The sequence below is a fragment of the Anser cygnoides genome, chromosome 4 (assembly GCF_040182565.1).
Source record: "Anser cygnoides isolate HZ-2024a breed goose chromosome 4, Taihu_goose_T2T_genome, whole genome shotgun sequence".
In the NCBI taxonomy this organism is placed as follows: domain Eukaryota; kingdom Metazoa; phylum Chordata; class Aves; order Anseriformes; family Anatidae; genus Anser; species Anser cygnoides.
The window spans coordinates 44525823-44546433 of NC_089876.1; the positions used below are offsets into that span (position 1 = coordinate 44525823).

Sequence of the window (20611 nt, forward strand, 5' to 3'; positions counted from 1 at the left end):
AGCAAAGTTACTGTGTTTGGTGCTAAACTGTCTCCAGAAGGCACTCGCTAGCCCTGGAACCCCTGTGAATAAGCAAGATGAAACATATGCTGCCTGGCTGAGGTTAACGAGAAATACTAAATTATAATCTGCATATAAACTCTGATTTTAGAGGATGATTGAAAGCTAATAGTGGAGGTAGCAGTTGTCATCATAGTATTTCTTAAATATTTGTTATGTGATGTAATAGAATAAAAATATGTGATATAATGAGTGTCTTAGCACTGTGCCTTCTAATAAGCTGTTTTTGAGAGGCATATTTTAAAGCTGATTAGGCAGGTGCTTGCTGAGATTTTAAAAAGTGTCTAAGAGACTAATGTTGCCTTTGAAAATCTTATTAGAAGTTTATCTGCATAAGTGCCCCAATTCCACTGAAGTTCAGGCTTATGAGCCTTATAACTGATGGTTTCATTTGATTTTACACCTGATCTGATGAAAAGTCAGACTGTTTCCAAAAAAAACTGTTCGTCTCCTTCATTGCTCCTAGCCCCATGTCATGTTTTCTTGCAGCAGACTGAACACTAATGTCATTGCACAGTAGGATATGAAAAAAAGAAATAATGTCCTCTGTAACATCTTCAGGTAGCACAATTATCCGGCCCAATGCAGAGGAGGATCACTGTTGTAGGAGAAGCATCAAGCTGTATTCCTGGCTATATGTGCCCTTCCGGTCTCTACTTTCCATTTTCCTCATGTTATTCAGAAAGGCTAGTTAGATTCTAGTGATGTTTAATTAGGGCGTATTAAAAGTAGCTGATGGAGATGGAGGTGCTGAATGTGCAGAATCCAGGTAAGAAAGACACTTGTTGATACTACTCATACAGAGTAAGGGGTTTGGACAGTCACCTGTGAGTTGCACGTCTTAAAGCAGGCAGCAGACTTGCAGTTTTGACTTGGTTGTGTACAAAGGCAGCCCTGCCAGGAATGGCACGCTGTTTCTGCTTATTCTCAGGTCTTCTCTCACAACTGATCAAGCCAGCTCTGACCAACCCTCTGACCAACCCTGTCCAGAACAGCCGTTCAGGTTATTAAACATCAGCAAAAGGCCACACTGGGCTATTTTGTTGCCCTTTATAGGTATAGGAGCATATTAATGCGATCCTCCCCAAGCCTCAGTCTAAGCAGAAAATAATTTAATTCTCTCATACCGAAGTGAACCAACCAGTCAACCCTAACAACAACAAAAGAGGTAAAAATGCGGTTCTAACAAGACACCTGACAAACTGCAGTGCTTCCCTAATTATCGTCTTGTCATATCTGCTTAGTGTGAACCATGCACTGAATAGATGCTCGGAGCCTGCTGCCCATCCCAGGCCTTCTCCACGTATTTCTCCGTGTGAAACTGGAGCGCTGAGGTGCTACCAAGCTCTTGGGGCAGTCACTACTGCTGCACCTGGACACCTGGCCCTGATTTCAGTACAAAAAGAGTAACAGCCTCTTGTTTCTTCTGTGCATTGCTTGGAAATGTCTTCATTACACTGATAATATCTCGGTTACATTGTGCTCCTCCTGACCTTGGGCAAGCCATTTCAAATCTGTTTCTTTGGACTCCTCACACACCTGGGAGGATGGATGTGCCAAGCCTGGACTGCTGTTGTTCCTGTAATCTGCAGGGTCTCAGTCTCGCTGTGCTTTAAAATGAGGTTAATGCCGTACAAAGGGCTTCCTATGCACACGAAAACGTACTGGTGTAGGTATAGATGTGATTATGCCAGTACAGATGTATCATGCGTGATCTTTTTTCATGTAGAAAAGTCTTCCACTTCATGCTTCGCATCTCCTTCCAGAAATGACGGCTGGGTGAAAGCCAAGGTATTTGTTAAAAAAAAAAAAAAAAGTTTCAATTCACTCATACGTGTGCTGTGCTCATCTGAGTACAGATTCCTATAGCCACAGTTGGTAGTGAAGCTCACCTTTCCTCGAGCAGGCTCCAAATGTTCAACTGGACTCACTTCAGAGCAGATGCGTGCTAATTCAGAGTTTGGCTCCATTTCAGAGGGCCGCAGGGGTGAGACCTCGTTCCCCTACACCTAATCACACAAGAAGCCTCACGCACCTTCACGGGTTTCCTCATAGACGTTAGGAGTAACTGCAAAAGCACGCAGAGCCAGGATGAGGCCCCCACGTACAGCACCTCGGGGTGAAGCGGTGTGTTACTGGAAGGTGTCGCTAACTCACCTTCAGCATTAAACACGGACTGAGCAGGGGCTAAGGGAGTGAATCCCTTGCGAGAACCAGAGGCAGGCCGAAACCTCGGGCAAGCAGCGTGCTGCCAATTACTCCAGCTAATTGCCAGCCTGCCGGTGCTCGCCCTTCTCCTCGAAGCCCAGCCGCAGCCCGCGGGCTCCCGGCCGCCCCGCGGGGCGAGGGGCCGAGCCGGCCCGGCCCAGCCCGGGGGCGGTCACTGGGAGAGGATCCCTTTTGCCGGTCCGTCCGTCCGTCTATCTGTCCGTCCGTCCGAGCGGAGGCTGGGCGGCTCCGACCGCCTGACGCCAGCCAGGCCGGCTCAGCCCCGGCGCGGAGGCAGGGCGAGCGCGGGGCTGCCCGGCGGCGGCGCAGCGAGCGGGGAGCCCCCGCCCGGCCCGACCCGGCCCGGCCCCCTTCTTCTCCTCAGCCGCCAACAACTTGGCGGCCCCGAGCCTCAGCGGGCGGCTGCGCTCTCCTCGTCCTCCGTCCTTCCTCCCCGCGGGGGTCCCCGGGCAGGGCGAGGGGCCGCGGCGAGGCCCCGGGGAAGCGGCTCGGTGCCCTCTCCTCGCCGGCATGATGGCGGCCCTCCCCGCCGGGGCGCGGGCTCCAAGTTTCTGGGTAGGTGCCGCCGCCGCGGGCTGGGAGGGACGGGAGGGAAGGGGACCCCAACCCCGGCCCCGACCCTATCCCCGGTCCCCCTCGGGACAGGGCAGGCTCCTGCCTTTGTGTTTTGCGGGGAAAAAGCCCTGGGGCTCGGACGGACCGCGGCTGGCCCGCCTCGCCGTCCTTCTTCCCTGCCGTCCTTTCTTCACGCGGCCCCCTCCCCTCTTTTTCTTCCTTTTTTTTTTTTTTTTTTCCTCTTTCTAATTAACGTTTAAAATGAAAAATCTCTGCTCGGAGGTCAAGGAAAGTTCACTTTTTTTTTTTTTTTTTGTCCTCCTCCGTGTTTGGATGCCCGAGATTTTCCCCTCCTCCGTCTCGTTTCTTCATGTACTCGGGCTGTACAGCCGAGTCCTCTTATCCTGAATACAGCTCCCTGAGGCTGCTGGAAACGTCCTGGTGTGGAAACACTCAGTCATGCATTCAAAAAATGGGCCAAATCCTGATTTTTTTTTTAATTTTTATTCTTTATCAACTGAAGTCAGTGGGAGTTGTGACTGAGGAAGGACTGCTGTGCTTGCTCTTTTGTTAGTAGATCAATCTGAAGAAGATATGGGGTCTGACCTTATACTTTGCTTTTCCGGTATACAAATGATCTTTAAGAATAAGCTGTAATTGTTATTTTGGTGTATTTTAGGAAAAAAAATGGTGTTCGCTGCATGTAAAACAAGGTATCGGCTTTATTTGGGGAAGGAGAGGTATTGTTGGATCGAGGTGGGGAGGAGTGCAAGTAGATGTGTATTCCAGATACAAGCAAATGGAAAAGATCGCTGCCGTGAAACATGGCATTGTTTAATGGATGTCAGCGCTTAAAGATACCGCATCCCGAAACTAATGTGTTGAGAGAATAGCTCTGCTTCACACGTGTCATAACTCATACCTCACATCTCTTTTGCACAGAGGAGAGTAGTCAAAAAGAGAAAACTTTGATTCATTTTTTTTCCCCCAATAGTTCTGCGTGTTTTTAAGCAGCACTCGAGAATAAGACTAAAAGCTGCAGCTAACCCAGCCCACAGAGACTGCTTCTCTCCCCAGGCGTGTGGCACATTCTGCTGGTCCTCCTGTGGCCGTCTGCACCTTGTCCTGTCAAACAATAGGAGCAAATCATGTGAGGGAACTTGGGGTGTCAACATTGACTTTATTTTTTTCTTTTAATTGTCTGTAATTGCTCGGCTGAATTACAGGAGATTAGTTTGTTAGTTGCAACTGATTAATGTTCATTTTATTTTTCCACTGAATCGGAGAGCAGTGCTGTGAAGCTTATTAGCGGTTCCCGTTGGATTTCAGTGTGAGTTTGGAGCGCTCGCTTCTTCGCTGTGACTGGGAGATCATCAGTATGACGGTGAAAGCTCTCTAGCCCTTTTTGGAGTTCTTGCCCAGGTCAGAGGGACCAAATCCTTGCAGCTTACTTCAGACTGTAAGTAGGAGCTTGAGAGAAATTTCCCTTGAGTTGGGTGATCCAGAAGCCTTCCACAGCTAGTGGAGAGGATCAGTTCCAGGCATGATCAGGTTACCCTAAGGGTAGGGATTTGTCCTTGCTTCAGTTTTGGCCCCATCAACCGCTAGGTATGTAATCAAATACATTTTTTCCTTCTCTGTCCTGTTCAGCTTTCCTTTTTGTCTACCCTTGAAGATGCGATGATCCGGTACGTTTGAGAAAAGTGACTGAATAAGCAGATGGAGATGTTTCTGTTTCTGGATAAATATTAAGTATCAAATCAGATGTTTGAAAGCTGATGAGTTTAGTTTTGGTGTTCCTCTGTAGTCTGAACACAAAGTAAGGAGTTGAATGTACACAAGAGTAATACAAAGGTTCAGAAAAGTATTTACTGTGTTTTAGAGTACTGGCAATATATTTGGATTAAGTTGTGAGTTACATTGCTTGGTATAAAGATTTAAATTTCAAAAATGAAGGGGTTGTGACTTTTTTTTAAATTGAAGCATGAATGCGCTGTATATCACATATGGCCAGTGGTGTGCTCTGTGAAGTCCAAGCTGTGTGTGTAAAATAAAAGCTTATTTGAGTAGTCTTACCAAGCCTAATGGAGGCATCATCTCAGCTTTATAAATAATGTAAGTTGTGTATAATGTGGAGTCCCCAGAGACTGCAGAGAAAGCATCATTACCAGCCTTTTCAACCTGCTGGAGATCTTAAATTGATTTACAGCACTGAACTGGTGCAAAATGATACATCAGGATGACACGGGGTCAACCTGTAAAAGTCTATGATGTGAGCCCGTTAGTTCAGTCATCATAATTAAACCGTATTATGAGGGCAGCAAAGCAAGTGTCTGTGACACGTCCCATTGTGCTTCAGATATGGGTGGTTTAAGAATCAAATACAGAGAGCACCATGTTTATTATTGAAGTTATGCAAAGAGTAGCTGAAATTAAAGCTTGTGGTGCTGTGAAGAATAAATACTGAACCAATTTAGGCTGACTCTTCACCTCTTTCTTGTAGTCATTAGCAACTGAAATAGATGAAGGCATGTGCAGCGTGGAGGTGTGTGTGTGGAGAAGTGATCGTGAGTGAACGTCTCTGAATTTTATATATTCTTTCTCTAGTCTCAAAACCAACTAGACTTTACCTGCAGACTGCAGACAGATAGCAAATAGACAAACAGGCAAAAAAGCTAACTTTTTTATCTTGTATTTTTGTCGTACTAGATGCTTTAACTGCCTGTGGAAACATTCTTGCAGATCCGAGTTCTTTTATAAGACATAGTAGCTTAGTCATAACTTGAACTATATGACCAAACTTATTTTAGAACAGAGACTGTAATTTTGAGTATGGGTTGGCATAGATCACTCTACTTTTCTTAGTGGAGGCAACTGCAAGCTTCAGATTCATGTTTCTGCTCTAAATAGCTTAAAGTAGTGTGCCACAGACAGTAAAATGTTTAATGTATTACATATTACACATCTTATGTCTTGCCACTTCTGCTGATAAAATCACTATGAAGTGTTTTGGGGAAAATCCTGCTAAAGCTCCTTTTCTTTTTTCCAGGAGTCAGTGTGGTAGTTGGAGATTTGAGGGTTTTGGATGTGTTAGTAATTAAACCAACTTTTCATACCTGAGTTGGTGTGAACTCTGCTCTACATCTCTTGAGCTTCTCCCCTCCAAGAAAGAAACATATCTTATTTTTACTTGCTGATTTTTACTCGGGGGTAACTAGAAAGCTAATTTTGAGAGAAGCAAAGAAAAGTCACTAGTGGCGAAATAGCTGTTAGCGTTCATCTTCAGTTACATCGCAACAAGATGTGCTTTAGCTGAGATGCTTTCTGAGCAGTCAGTAAAAGAACTGAAACTCGCATTTGGGTGCAGTGTCTTCTAACATGTGAGGATGGAGCTCTCTTCTGCTGTGTCAGTGCAGGTGAATTAATGGAGTGACCTGACTGAAAACAAGGCCATACAAATCTGTGAAAAAGAAAATTGGATTTCATGAAATGCTTTATGGTTAATGAAGTGGTTCTACTGATGATTTATTTTTTCGATCTTTTTTTTTTTTAATTTGTGGCTTAGGTTTTGATGACAGGCTCAGTTGTGCTTGCAGAGCAGGGAAAAGTCTACTCTCTCCTCAAAAAAAGTTGTTTCCCTCTGGTATCTACAGGCTATTATTGTTCCACAGGCCTTACATTTATTCAAAAAACAGAATGTGTACAAGTCTTAATAAAGAAGATACACAGTTCCTAGAAATTTACCTTTGAAGTTTCTTTAACAGAAAAGTTGCATTTAAACAATAAGCACCAATTTGGCAAGCGTAGCCTGAAATGCTTGCGATTTAAAGGCTCGTCTACACAGGCATCTTATGCTGCTCCATCCATTTTGCACCAGCTGCAATGGTGTAACTTCAGAACAGCATAGAGGATTTTCATGTTAGTGTTTTTTGCTTGGGATGGGAATTAAGTTATTTTAAAGTGGTACTTTCTTAAAAATTGATAGAGCTGCATCCACACAGACTGCTATATAACAACTATTTCCATGAGAATGTGGCTGTTCTTCAAGATTGCAAACAACAAGGGAAAATGTTAGATTAGGCCTTTTGTGAAGGCCTTTGCAGTGGGTGGGTTCAGGGGTGATGAGAAGGACACTCTGAGCTGTTAATGGCTGCCACAAAGATCTCTATCCTCCTCCCGAGAACAAACGTTAATTTGCATTAGAGAAGCTTTTTTGTTTTGTGTGTATTTGAATGGGGGTGTCTTTGTTTTTTAACGGGATAGAGAAGTCAAACATTTCATAAAACAAACAGGCTAATTTCAAGGAATGCAAAATATTTTCCAGAATGAAGCCAGGTTGTGCAGGATCTGTTCCCACTTCAGCTTTTTGCCTGCATGTGTTGGCTTTGGAAGTGCCTCCTTGCTGAATAGGAGCAAAGCTGGAGCACGCTACTTCAAATTAGATAGGGTGAGGTAAAGTGTTCGGCACACATAACACTGAGCTCTACCCAGTTGTGTAGACAGGTCAATTTTTATTATTATTTTTCCTTCTGTGGAAGGAGGGACTTGCCAATGCGGAGAACTTCACCAGTACAGCAATTCTGGACACCTGCACAACGTGGTCATGCTGATATAACCCTGTAGTTGGTCTGGGCCAATGTCACTTTTATTTTGATATAGGCTACCCACATGGGAATGCGATGTTAAAATAGATGTCGCCCATCTTTCTCTTTTTGTCTTCCCCCACCCTTTTGCCTAGCATGCAGAGGAAAGGTCTGGAGTACGAGGAGGAAGACAAATTATTTTTAAACATGCCTTTATATAAGTTATTATATTTAGGCACTGTTCAAAGCAGTGTCATCCAAAGGCAACTATTATGTTGACTTGGCATGTAGGCAAATCATTAATGTGGTTCACCAGTGATTTTTTTGAAACATTATTTCATATTTCTGTGCTTATAAAGGGAACTTTTCCCAACATGGCAACAGATAAGACTGTCTAAATAGCACTTAATGGTATTCAGAAGTATTTAACTTGGAAGTTTTTGTCATTAGAAGCATTAAAATGCCAATCCACATCAAAGTGAAATGTGACTATCAATCCAGTATTGGATAACTTGGAAATCAGATATCCATGATTTTATTTTTTTACAGTGTTAGAGACAGACAGTGTTAGTGCTATAGACAGAACCTTGAGTGTCTTCGTTCTCCTCGCTTCTGTGTCCAGAAGCTTCTGTACCCATGGGTGTAAGAGGCATGTGTGCCTAACAGCTTCAGCTGGTGGACCTTATTTCAGTGTGAAGAGATCTTGTTAGAGGGGAAACTGAAAATGTATCATTTTAATATGTATTTTGTGCAAGAGTTGAAGTTGGATTTCAGGATTTACCACGTTACAGAGTTTCTTCTGCAGCAGTTACAAGACTGTTTAAAAACTTGTCCAGGTAGGCAACAAGAAAAAAACCACACATATATGCACACAGAGCTAACACTTGACACTTATGCAGCAGCTCAAAAAGGGTTTTATGAATTTAAAGAAACCTTTATGTTCAGATTCCTTAGGTCGTGCAGTGACCATAGTTGATAATACTTTTGCTTGCTTTTCTTCCTCTGTTTGTTCATATTGGGAATTAGCATTTTATTGTTTTGTGTTTTCATGAAGCACTAATTTACTGGGAAAATTTTTCTGATAAATCACTTCTGACTTCTGGTTTCAAGTGTTTTAAGGGATTGCCAATAATAGCAGCATTCTGTCTGGTGTAACGTGCTGAAACCAGGACACGACTCTTAAAGACTCCTTATTCTTACTGTGGCATATATATGGGATTATTCACACTTGATAGGTGTGCTCTATTTGCATGTGCACATATCAGTGCCTAAAATAAAATGCACTGCTGTTGGAAGTTAAATGATTTGGACCAGATAAAGGTAGAGTAAACCAATATAAAGTTGAGTAGAGTCTGCTAATTTACTAAGGTGTGTGCATATAATAACTATTTGAATATAAATACTTAAAAGCTGCTTAAACACTTAAAAGCATAAAATTATTGGAATTTTGGTTGAAGATGAAGTAAATATCTGGGGAATCAAGTTGCAACAAACTGTGGCTTTCACTGAAATGTGTTTCTGAGGGTGATAGAAGGAGGAAACATCTGCTGCTTGGTCAGATACTGTTAACGCATTGCATATTTGACTATACTAGCAATGTATTTCACCTTTGTATCTGTTAGGTTTCCTTTGAATATTAATATGGAAAGAATTAATGCAATGCACTTGCTGGCTTGCGTTTATTTTAGTAGTAGGGAGTTTCATTCAGCTGACATGTTGAGGAACAAAATAGGTGGCTTTTAACTAGTTATATTTCCTGAGGCAGTGGAAAGAGGACTCTCAAAACTTTTCTCCAAGACACATATGGAAGGGGAAGGGTTAGTGTGGAAGCGAAAGCAAGTCCATCTGGAACTGACATCTCCTGCTGTTTCACTTGATAACTTCTTTAAGGTTACAAACATAGTTTAATTTTTTGTGGTGTCCCTGTAAATTACACAGTGGATAGCAAGAGTGTGAGAAGGTTGTTTTTTCTTAAAGTCTTTGTTCTTTTCTTTCTAGCCCTCCCAAGACATTGCAAAACAAACTCTTTTGAGTGTTCCTGTGGGACGAAATGTTGGCAGAACACCTCTGCTTGCTCTTGGCCAGTTGTCTTTTTTTTCAAGGGTTTCTGAGCTGTGTTGTATGAAACAAGAAAGCTACTTCAAAGTCAGGATGCTAGCCCCAGTTTAAGAGTATAGGTTCTGCTCACAGGTTTGGAAAGGTTACTGAAATATGATCATTAATAAAACAGTTCTGTTTCTTGAAGGGTCTTTCTCTTGATATCTAAGTACTCTGTTGTGTAATTTGACGTATTTTTACCACTGTTGTGGTTTCCTTTGGGGAAAGCAGCTTTGGTTAGGATTTAAACTTAGCTATGAGTTATCTCACTTCTCTTCTTCTGTTGCCCTTACTCCACGTATTAAAATAAGACAGCCCATCTTAGCTCTGCAGGTAGCTTGGGAGGTGAACACATGGACATGACAAGGGTTGGGCATGGTTGCTGAAGATATCAGGTGCTATAGCAATGGGTATGGTTTGGGACCCTCTGCAGGTCAGTACATTTCAGTAGTGCACAGACAGTGAAAGAAGTGGTGGAAGAGTGGCTTCTAACCAGAGCTGTGTTAAACAAGGGCGACAGGACGAATGACTGGCATTTTAATGGAACAGAGCCATATGTGAAGCAAACTTCAAGGGTACAAGGAGCAAAGTAAGGATGAGTGAGGCAACTCACAAGACTTCTAGATGCTTTGAAAATATTTCAAATGTCTAAAATTTGGGGGGGGATATTGTTGTTAATATTTTTCTGTGCTTTGCATTCTAGTGTATCTGGTTTGTATTTGAAATTCTTAAAAGAAGTACAGTGAGGTCACAGGGCATTTTAAATAGAACTTGAAGTGGTCAAAATCAGGGAAGCAAGTGATCTGATTGTGATTTTGATCATAATTCATGAAAGCCCGTCCTTCGTGGAATTCTGACCAAATATGCTATCCTCTGTTGAAATGTATGACTTTTGATTAACAGTACTGAATCCACTGAGTTTGTCTTCCTGGTGAATGCCATATTACTTTAAAAGCCAGGTCTCTTGTGACTCTGACTGTGCAAAGCAAATGATGCTCTGTCCCTACCCCTACCTAATAGGCACTTGATGTGGTTTTTGTATTTGCACTGAAGCAAGAAGGCTTCTGTCTAATTTTCCCGAACTAATTGTTTTTTGTTTTTATGCACGTAGACCAAAGTATTGTTGTTTTCAAATGATTATTAGGTGGGTTTGTTTTGAAAACTTATTTATTCCAGTTGTCTTACAACGTTATTTTTTTTTGTAAGAACAGCTATGAAAGAGGTTTTGAAATGTCTTGCCTAGACCTTCTTCTAGACTTGATAGCACATACATGATGACTTCAGGGATTGCTAAGTGCATGAAGTGATTACATTAGTTTAATTTCACATGTGTAGTCCTTCAGGAATCTCAGACATCTAAGATGGGTGCTTTCCTGCACAGAGAGGGAAGAGGGAGGTGGAATAAAATCAAGTGGCATCATTGCGGTCCCTCCATCAGTCTCCAAAGTTCAGGACCAGAGTTTGGTCTCCCTTCACACAGTCTCTTGGTCATTGCTCTTGCCGTCAGACGCTTTTGTTTTTTCATCACTGAGACGACTAGGAGATGGATAAACTGGGAGTTGGTTGTGTCTTTGTCTCTGTTTTGTTCATTACCTGGTGAATGCAGTGAAGAACTATACTGTTTCAAAAAGGTGTGAATTTTGATCTTGCTGGCTATCTAGGGAAACCTGCCTATATATATAGGTTGCCATCTCAGCTATTACAGTTTCCTGTTCTGTTTTTGCCCACTGCTGGCTTTGCAGTCTGGCATATTTAATAATAGGCCTTTTATTTTAGCCATGCAAGTGTCAGTGTTAAGTGCATCCACTTGGGTGTAGTAGCCAAAGGAAAACTTTGTCCATATTAACTTAAAAACTTGAGATAACTTAATTATAGCTTCTGTAACATGTGGTATTAGATTTCATCTGGGAAACATTCTATAAATACTCTCAGCTAAAAACGCTGTAGCGCGGGGTTTTTTTGGACAGATGGGTATGAAATCACTTTTCTTTTTTCTTAAGCTTGCTTGAAGTGCTTGCTAGAGCCTTTGGTTGTTCAGAACCAGCTGGGGCAGAGCTTTTTGCTCTGGGAATGAGACAGGGTTGTGCAAATGAGCTGTATGCTGCAGAGACTGAAGTACTTGTGTTGGAGCTAACACTAAATCTTTGTCCCAGATATTGTTTAAAATTAGGGAGGTGGCAGTTCCCTGAGAAGGAAAGGACTCTTAACAGCTCAGGTCCTCTCAGACCAGGCCACAGATTTCTTTGCTGGGGGACTTTGGTGCTCATCCTGCTCTGAGCTGATTGCACTGCTCTGCAGAAAACTTTCTGTGGTTGTTCCAGGTTAGGAAGGTGAATGGGCTGACAGACTGTAAGCAGAGCATGGAATTATGTTGGACTACCAAAGCTGGAGTAAGGAAATGAAGGGAGACTTTTTTTCGTTTTGGGTGGGAACAAGCTGTCTGAGCTGCTCATCTGCTTGTGGACCTGTGACCTTGCTGGCCAAAGGCAGCTGTTGGAGGTAGCCAGTTGTAAACGAGTACTGTAGTACTCCCAGATGAAGATTTCCTTAAAATGCTTGCCAAGGAAAGGTCTAATTTACATTTTTTTTTCCCAGATACTTATGTTGGTGATTAGCATGGTGAGGTTAGGCTGCCAACAGTTACGTCAGTCACAAAGCCCCAGTGTAGTTATATAGGCAGCAAAATGACAGTGATTAATGATGTAGCTTATTTTATGGGGGGTGAGGGAGGATGGATGGGGAGGAACACTTAAACAAGCTTTTCTGGTCAAGTGCTGTTTTGCTGCTATAAACTGCAAGCTATATTGGAAGTGTTTTTCTAGTTTAATGTAACTGCATGAGCAGAACATCCTGTATAAGATAGGACAAATGTTCTTTTTCTCACGGGGAAAAGGATGTCCTCCAAGTTTAACTTCATGGTAGTAGAAACTTTTTTCCCCCTCTTTACAGTATGAAATAATGTGAAACAACCGGCAGAGCATGTACTGGTAATGTCTTTTTTTTTTTTTCTTTCTTCCAGAAAACATCACCTAACATAACTGGCATAAATACTCCAAGGGCTATTTACTAAGGTTTCCTGGCTAACTATTCCCTTTGCCCTTGCCCACACTAGTTTATTAGCTATAACTCGTGACCACATGCAGTGTATCTTCTGGAGTCTGTGAAGTGGGAGCAGGCAAGTAGGTAAAGGTGGATGTCAGAGTCCTCCTGGTGATACCTCCACCTAAGCATTTTCTTTTATTGAAGGAATTACTGAAAGCGTAGGACTGTAAATGTGTGTCCTCATCTGCCTGATGTGAAGACATGCCTGTGTGCCATCATGCGTGCCTCAGAGCCAGCTGGAGAGCTTCCTGTGCTTATTTTGGCTGAAAAGAGTTGATGAATGCTTGTGTGTACCACTCTGATCCTAGACTAGAGAGTGGTCGTTTTGGGAGAGGCGGAAAGTGGGCAGGTTAGATGGAAGTGGGAGGTTTAAATAACTTAGACTTCGTGTGCATTGCTGCAGTTTGGAGGAGATACTGAGGGAAACTTCCAGGACGTTCATCAGAGTGCACATCTGCTTAGTAGATATCAATCAGTCTGACATGCCTCGTGAAGAAGATTCCAGTGAAGTTATTGCTGATCACACTGGTCTGACTGCTGCTTGTCCCCACATCTCCATCCCAGGACCAGGTATTGGCGATAGATATGGTACTGGCTTTTAGCACGAGTAGCATTGTCACTGAGGCCAGCGTCCGTGCTACTTTGGGAAATAGGCCTAGTGCCCATGCAGTGCTCATCCTGCTTGCAAGGAGAGGAGATGACACTGAGCTGACTCAACCACACTGTGTGAATAATATGCCTTCCTGGCTGTGGTGGTCCTTCCAGAAATTCAGCAAGTGACCCCCTGCTTCTCTCTCCACTTTACTCCTGTGTGTGCACAGGAGGGAGGAATTTCAGCACCTACACTGTAGGAGCTGAGACTGGGGAGTGCTGGTGGCAAGCTGCTTTCACTGAACTTCAATAAACACAGTTCTTCATTTCTGACTGTAGGCAGGTTTCCATCACACCTTTGCCTAGCTTCTTGCCTCTCCCTACTTGGGACACAGGAGTCCTCAGCCTTACAGGCCAGCCAGAAGCCTGGGTTGTTTGAGTCTAAAGTTTTGTTATCAGGAGAACCTGGAGTCCTGGTTTCAGCCACAGAATTAAAGGCATCTAGATTCTCAGCTTAGAGACAAGGAATGTGAAATTATTTTGTGCTCTTTTTGCTCACTGGCATTTAGCCTAGAAATAAGTAGTCTTGGAGAGCTGCAAGTCCTGCAAATTCATCCTGGTGTTTCTTTGCAACTTATTTGGGGGTTGGAGTTCTCCTGTCCTCTGTACTGGGACAGCCACAACTGTTTATTCAGTAGCAGGCAGCAATGGAAAGCTTGGGAAGCATTGTGCCAGGTTTTTAGCTAGTTTGCTGCTGACCGCAGAGGGCATGTGTTGGTCAGGAAATGCTGTGTTTTGGTGTCTGAGCTGTAAGGGTGCAGTGCTTCAGTTCTGCAAAGCCCCAAGTGTGTAACTTTAAGCTTGTCTTAGAAAATGGTGGTGGAATGAGTAAGTTCCCTGAATTCTGTATGCAGAACTGTATAGGCTCTGTTAATTAAAAAAAAAAAAAACCACCTCTCAGATAAGAAAAGGATATTGAGTGATTCTTTATATGTGGCTTGATTCCTCTTCCAAAGTCATAAAAAGCTTGCAGATAACCAGGGGCCCAGATAGACAGATAACAACCGTTTTCGCTTGTTGTAAAACTTCCGTATTCCCAGTAAGCAGTGTAGGAGGCTATCTCCCACTTCCTTTCGAGTTGTGCAGTTGGCGAGTGCTGTATGAACCATCAGTTCCTATCTGTGGGCTGAAGCCTTTGTTCAAAATCCTCCAAAGCCTTGATCTCAGGAATAGGAGAAAACAGTTTGACGTGAGATTCTGCAGATGTTCTGACTCGGGGCTGTGACGTGGTTTTGCTTCATTCTGCAGCCTTTTGGACCTCTTTGAATCTTCAAACACGGGTGCGCCCTCATTTTGTGCTTTTAGAAGGGGGAAGATGTGTCTGAGAGTAAAGGATCTGTGCATCTCGTTCCCTGCCGGCAGTAGTTGGAGGCCCTGTGGTTGGCTGAGATCGATGCAGTAGCGCTGGCACGTGCTCCAGTCTTGGTCGTGGTGCCTTGCCCTCCAGATCCTTGCTGAAAACTGTCTTTCTTCATCTATTTACCTCTGCACTACCTTTGCAAGTTTTGTTCTCCATTTGTAAGTGGGAGAACCGGAGGCTTTAAGCAAGGAAGCGGCTTGCCCAAAGGAAATAGGATTTGTCTTCTGAGCACCAGCCCAGCACTGTGTGTGACGGTGCTCATCCCGCTGGTGAGGTTTTACAGGCTTAGGGATGCCAGGAAGAAAACATCACTGATAACAAATTAACAGTCAGTTGTCTTCTTGGCATAAAAATGCTCTTAAGCATGGAGCCTTTAGATTTCATCATTGGCCTACCTGTCACCAGTGAGGCTGTTGACCCAGTTGGCAACCATGGTGGTGCATGATCCGCTCTGTGCCAGGTGTGCCTGCTACTTTGGTTTAGAGTAACAGACCACATAAATGCCTTGATAGTTGTGTGTCAGTGACTTTATTCTTCCACCAGTATAGTTTTTAATGTTGGTGGGAGCATAGCCCATGTTGAGGTGTTAGTGGTGTGTAGTTGAAGGCAGTTCAAGGTTTTGGCGTGGACAAGCTCAAACGTATAACTCATGTGCTGGTAAAGGCCTCCCTCGGTCTCGATCTGTGGTGTGTTTTAAATGGGCATCAAAAACTTCCTGACCTGATCTCAGGTGAATCTCTAAATGCGTATTTACCTGCAGATCTTAACAATTCTCGTTTCCTTCTGTAATAGCTAAAGAGACATTTCTAAACGCTGTGATCTTGGCCTCTTCCATTTGCCAAGGGCCTGGCAGGTTCGGGAGGCTTGGCAGATACGGAGCAAGTGCCAGGGAGTGTTTGCGGCCCGGTGTTGGGCTGCTGCTCACCGCCTCTTCTGGGGACCAGGGATGGGAGGAATTGGTGTTGTTGAAGGTCCGGTCCCAGTTTTCAGAGGGCTGCTAACGGCAAGCAGTAATTAAACAGTGCTTCACTGGAGGGTGGAAATCTGGCAGATCTGCTTGTTTGTTTCTGGGCTGTGTAAACTTGGCTTGTGAAGCTGTATCATCATTAAACACTTTCTCTGTCCAGAATGACAGTCGTGAATTGCAAGACGGTTTGTGAAACTGGATATGGACCTTTCACTCTGCATCTTGTTGTTTCAAAGAGATGCTGAAGATAGTGCTTTGAAGACCATCTAAAGGCAAAAAATACTTCCATCGATTTTGCAAATCAGGCAAGAAGGAGGAAAACTAGAGGAATCCTTTTTTTAAAAGTAAAGTGTGCATCTAAAGAAGTGTGTACTTCATACATCGTGAAGAAGTCTTCAGTAGTGGCAATCCAGAGAGGCCATTCTTATTTCAAGTGTATAAATGGTGGGTGGGGGATTAATCTGTGAAAAGAATTACTTATTTTCATGACCTTTTTTTTTCTTGGTTTAATTTTCATCAGCCTATTCTTTACTGAGGCTTGACCTAATAACACTTTCATTAATGAATAAGTAACTTTTCCTTCTCAGTTTTTGTTGCCTCTTTCATTGGTGAAACATTCTGCTTTAAAGCTGAGGATTTGGAGCTGTAATTTAACATCTTTACTTAATCTCTGATGAATGAGGTCTGGGTCACAGTCTTTAGAAGTGGTTTAATGCAGCTGATGTAACTGTATCAGTGCATGCTCTTGGTAAAATGAATCATTTGTTGGAGCACTGGCTTGTATAAGCTGAGCATAACTGGATTGCATTTGGTGTGGTTCCCTCCTTAAAAATACTCCGTTGTAGAGCTACTCTAGATGAGGCGACAGCCTGTCGTGACTCCATGCAGTCTGTGCCATCCTGTAAAGACAAAACATCTTGCGTTTTATGGGCTTTACTCAAAAATTCTGAAAACTGGGTGCTGATGGGCATTTTTCAAAGATTTTTGCTTTATGTTGCAAATGTATGTTTTAACTACTCTTCAAAAACACACAAAGCCACCCTGAAAGTGACATGTCAGTAAATTTTCCCCATCTCACCTGTGAAGGAAGTTCCTCCTGCCCTACCCTGATGAATTGGAGGGAAGTGCTTTTTTCAGCTGATAAAAAGAAATAAAATTCCATGCCCTTCCCAAAGGAGGAATTCAACAATTGGACAAGTGGCGTGGGACCATGTGTCGGTTTGTAAAAGGATATAGTTTGTAAAGATGTTTCCTTTGATGCCTGTGATGAATATGGATGTGTTTCCGTTGGAGAGGGTTTTGATTAAATTATGCAATTAGAGCTGACCAGACAGATCTAAATATAGGAAGAGGTTTCAGTTATCCTGCCTTTGTGTGTAGTAACACACCCACACAGATGTGTGTTTGTTATTGTTGTAAACAACACCTGTTTTCTGAAGACAGTTCAAAAAGTCAGGAAAGGGAATGCTCTTTGTGGAAAAAGGGAGTTGTACTAAAGTTTTATGATGAAAGGGAAGGGAAGCTATTTTCCACGGCTTTCTGACTCTTTAGTGAAGGACTTCTAACGTAGATGGCTGGGCTGGTAATGGCATCTTTATGGATACACCATGTTCACAGAGCTGTAGGCAGTGGTCCAAACGGGGCTACAGGCTGTTTGGCATTTTCGAGACATTGCTTGTGACATCTTCTGATGCTGACTTGAGTTCCTCACCTTCTCCTGTCCTCTTGCACACTTAAGGTGGCTAGGGGGGATGATGTGGTATGTACAAGCAATGTGGATAAATTTGCCCATAGATGCACAATAAGATACTCACTGTGATGATGAATACTTACTGCGACTAGTAATTCATTTTATCTTATCACAATTATTTGTTTCAATATTTTTTTCTTTTGAATATTGGGCTTCACTTGAAGATTTCTTTAAGTGGCCTTTTGCTTGGAAAGAGTATAGAAAATGAAGTCGTCTCCCCCTTTACAGCATTAAAAAAAAAAAAAAACACAAAACAACCTCATGAACACCATTCTGTCACGGTTTGTGGTTCACAGCATTGTATTCATCTTACGAGTTATTTGAATGAAGCTCATAGCTTTGTAATCCTGTATGTGCCAGAACTTTAACTGAATAATCAAATCACAGTTCCTTCCTGACTTAAGTTAAAATATTAACTTGCGGTTTTAGAGATAATCTATGATAACACATCTGAGTCAGTCCAGCTGCTTGCCGACACCAGAAGGGGTTTCTCCACACCTGGGTGTATAGTTTGGTGCATCCCACTTGTACGAGCCCTCCTGTGCACTGGGCTTATCCGGCTTCCACTCCAAGTTATTTGGCAAACTTGGTGTTAGTTTTTTTTTAATCTGTAGTCTTGGCAAGATGAAGCAGTGCAAAGAGAAGACCAGCTGATGTTAAAGGAAGAGACAGATGGCAGTTTGTGGCTTCATGGAGTCTCTGAATACAGGAGTAAGTAAAATTCAACAGTGCAAACTAGGAGTTTGCCATTGTTTTTTTAAAACTTGGTTAAAGCTCCATGGCTTGAGGATTTGATGATTGTTTAAGAGGCTGTACATGTTAGTGTTTCTTGTAAACAGGGAGGAGTTGTGCTCTAATTAGGGTGTAGATAAGCTTCTTGCAAGACGTGTTGTTCCAATTTGTTTTCCAGAGTACAATTTTTAAATGTCAGAACAGTTACAGAGAACAGTATCTGGCATTGAGAAAAGCTGCTCTTAATGAAAAAGGGGGGAGCAAATTTAATCTATGATGCATCTGTTAAAATTGGGAACATGTATTTGCTGTGTCACTTCTCACAATTACGTGTTTATTTACAAAGTCTCTTAAGCCATTTTAGTTGGTTTATAACACAGTATTCAGTTTCTAATGCATACAGAAATGGAGCATTTTCTCTGGAGAAGCAGTAGTGAAGTTACCTTAAGTCTTTCAAATGTAGGAACCAGAAGCTGAGTTGGTAGGAGAATGCAGGAAAGTGTACCTTTTGGTTGGTGGTAGAAACCAGCCAGAGGCTGCGTGTGTGGTTTGAACCGTGGTGATCATTGGCAAGGAGCTGGCAGATGCTGATGGTATCAGGTTTATTTCATCATGCTCTGGAGTAACTGAGCACTGGGGGGTTTGTCATTTGGGTTGCTGTCATGTGCGCCCCCCTCCACCCCAGTACATAAAGCATCTCTTGGGCTCGCTTCCTCATTTTGAGTGAGCGGTGGATCTGCTCTTTGGTGCTTGGGTGACGTTCAGAACTCCATCAGTCTGACTTGGCTTGTTGAATGAGGGAGAAGTTGTGCAAGTCCTTCTAAAGGCAAACACTATTGATAGCCATATGCTCTGTTGAGAACTGCTAGATGCTTCTTGCAAGAAGCTGGCACTTCACAAACCCCCTTACAAGCTGCTGTACTAAGTGGTGCAGGTAGGTGTCTACAGGGATTTTCTCTGGGCCAAAAAATGGCATAATGGAGACTTTCTTGAAAGGATAATCAGTCCCTCATTCAGATATAGTGAGCAGTTAGTTGTCCTAGTCCTCTTTATGGGCATGGTGCTTCGGTCTCAGGAACCAAGACAGAGGCTGCCTTACGGGACAGGCTCAAAGTATCTTGCTGGCCCTTGCTGGATGTCTAATACAGTGCCAGGAAAACAGCCTGTGCAGTATGTTGAAGTATTTTCAACACCAGTATTGAAGTGCTTCTTACTCAAATGCTTGATACATGTAGGTATGTATCACATACTGACACCTGTATCAGTACAATGCAGAGCAGAAATTAACGTGTGATTGCGTTTTTAAATTTTTTGTTTTTCATGCCAAGAATACATCCAAAAGAGTTAACTTTCTTTCTTGGTTCTCATTATCCTTTTCAGAAATGCAAGGAAAGCCAAGTTAGGTTCTGTGTGAACTCTCTAATGAGTTTTACAGCAGTTTGAAATGAAACTTGCTTTCTTTTTGCATGTGTATTGTAATGCTCTTGAAGCTTTTACCAGGTTTCCGTGCATTTTTTCAAGATGAACCAGATCTGATCTTCTGCCATAAGAAAGTGCAAAGAAAGAAGTCTTTGATTAAAAACAGAGTAATTCAGCAGAAGACTTCAGACTTCTTGTTTTACAAGTCACATTGCATGAAGAAGGAAATCAAAACTTTTTGCTGCTTTCTCCAAGGATAAGGAGCCAGAGGAAGCTGGTGCACAAATGGTGTAACACATTCTAGCATTACAGATGTTTGGACTGCATACTTTTTAGTAATACGTGGAAATAGCTTTTGCTGGGAGTAAAGTGACAGCTCTCTGGCTTCTATGCCAAAATTTGATATTTTTTCTTCTGGACCTTTTATTTTTAAAAAAAAAAGTTGTACTGAGAAGAAACATGAATTGCTGAAAAGTTATCTTTCAGAGAAGGTAAATGACTAAATATTTTTTAAGAAGCAAATTAAAATTTGCTTGTTATTTCTTTATGTTGTCAATACCTAATGGACCCTTAGAGGAGGCATGCTGAATAAAATAAGATAAATTGAATTTTAAGAATGTAGTCAAAGAATAGACAGCTTTCTCTGTTAACAATTACGTAGATTCTCTTCCCTGTGGTTCCCGCCCCTTTTTATGTCTAACTGTTCTGGGCATATATTAAAAATACATAATAGGATCCTTTCTACCTGCATCACCAAGCCTGTAAAACAAATAACAAAATTAGTAGGAGAGTTAGAGCTGCTTCTTGTTTGCCTGAAACTCAGGCTAGGAGTTGTTTCACCTCCCTGACAGCGAGGATCATCTAATTGTCCTAACCCTTTCTCCACCCACCAAAAACAATCATTTATGCAAAGCAGGACAGTTTCCTATGGGATCTCCTGTGGGAATTTGAGAACAGTCTCACTGCGTATTTTACTGTCTGCTTCGTGTTGCTGACAGGGTAACCGTCTCTGCTTTGAGGGCTGCAGAACTTCACTTTTAGGCATTTTGCCTAAGTACATTTGTTTAAATCCAAGGCTGGCTAAACAGCTGTATGTATAATGCTCT

General features: G+C 42.6%; 1 protein-coding gene across 5 annotated transcripts in view; it reads left to right on the plus strand.

Moving 5' to 3' along the window:
• Nucleotides 1-2477: 2477 nt before the first annotated feature.
• Nucleotides 2478-20611, plus strand: part of SMAD1 (SMAD family member 1) — a 47656-nt gene continuing 29522 nt past the window's right edge. For 2 of the 5 annotated variants that reach the window (XM_048071792.2, XM_048071794.2), the window contains exons 1-2: nt 2705-2844; nt 4136-4303. The gene's annotated coding sequence lies outside the window, so the exon portion shown is untranslated. Of the gene's footprint in view, nt 2845-4135; nt 4304-19980; nt 19997-20611 lie in introns of those variants that run through there. The other 3 variants (XM_048071793.2, XM_048071790.2, XM_013175067.3) reach the window with 2 other exon arrangements.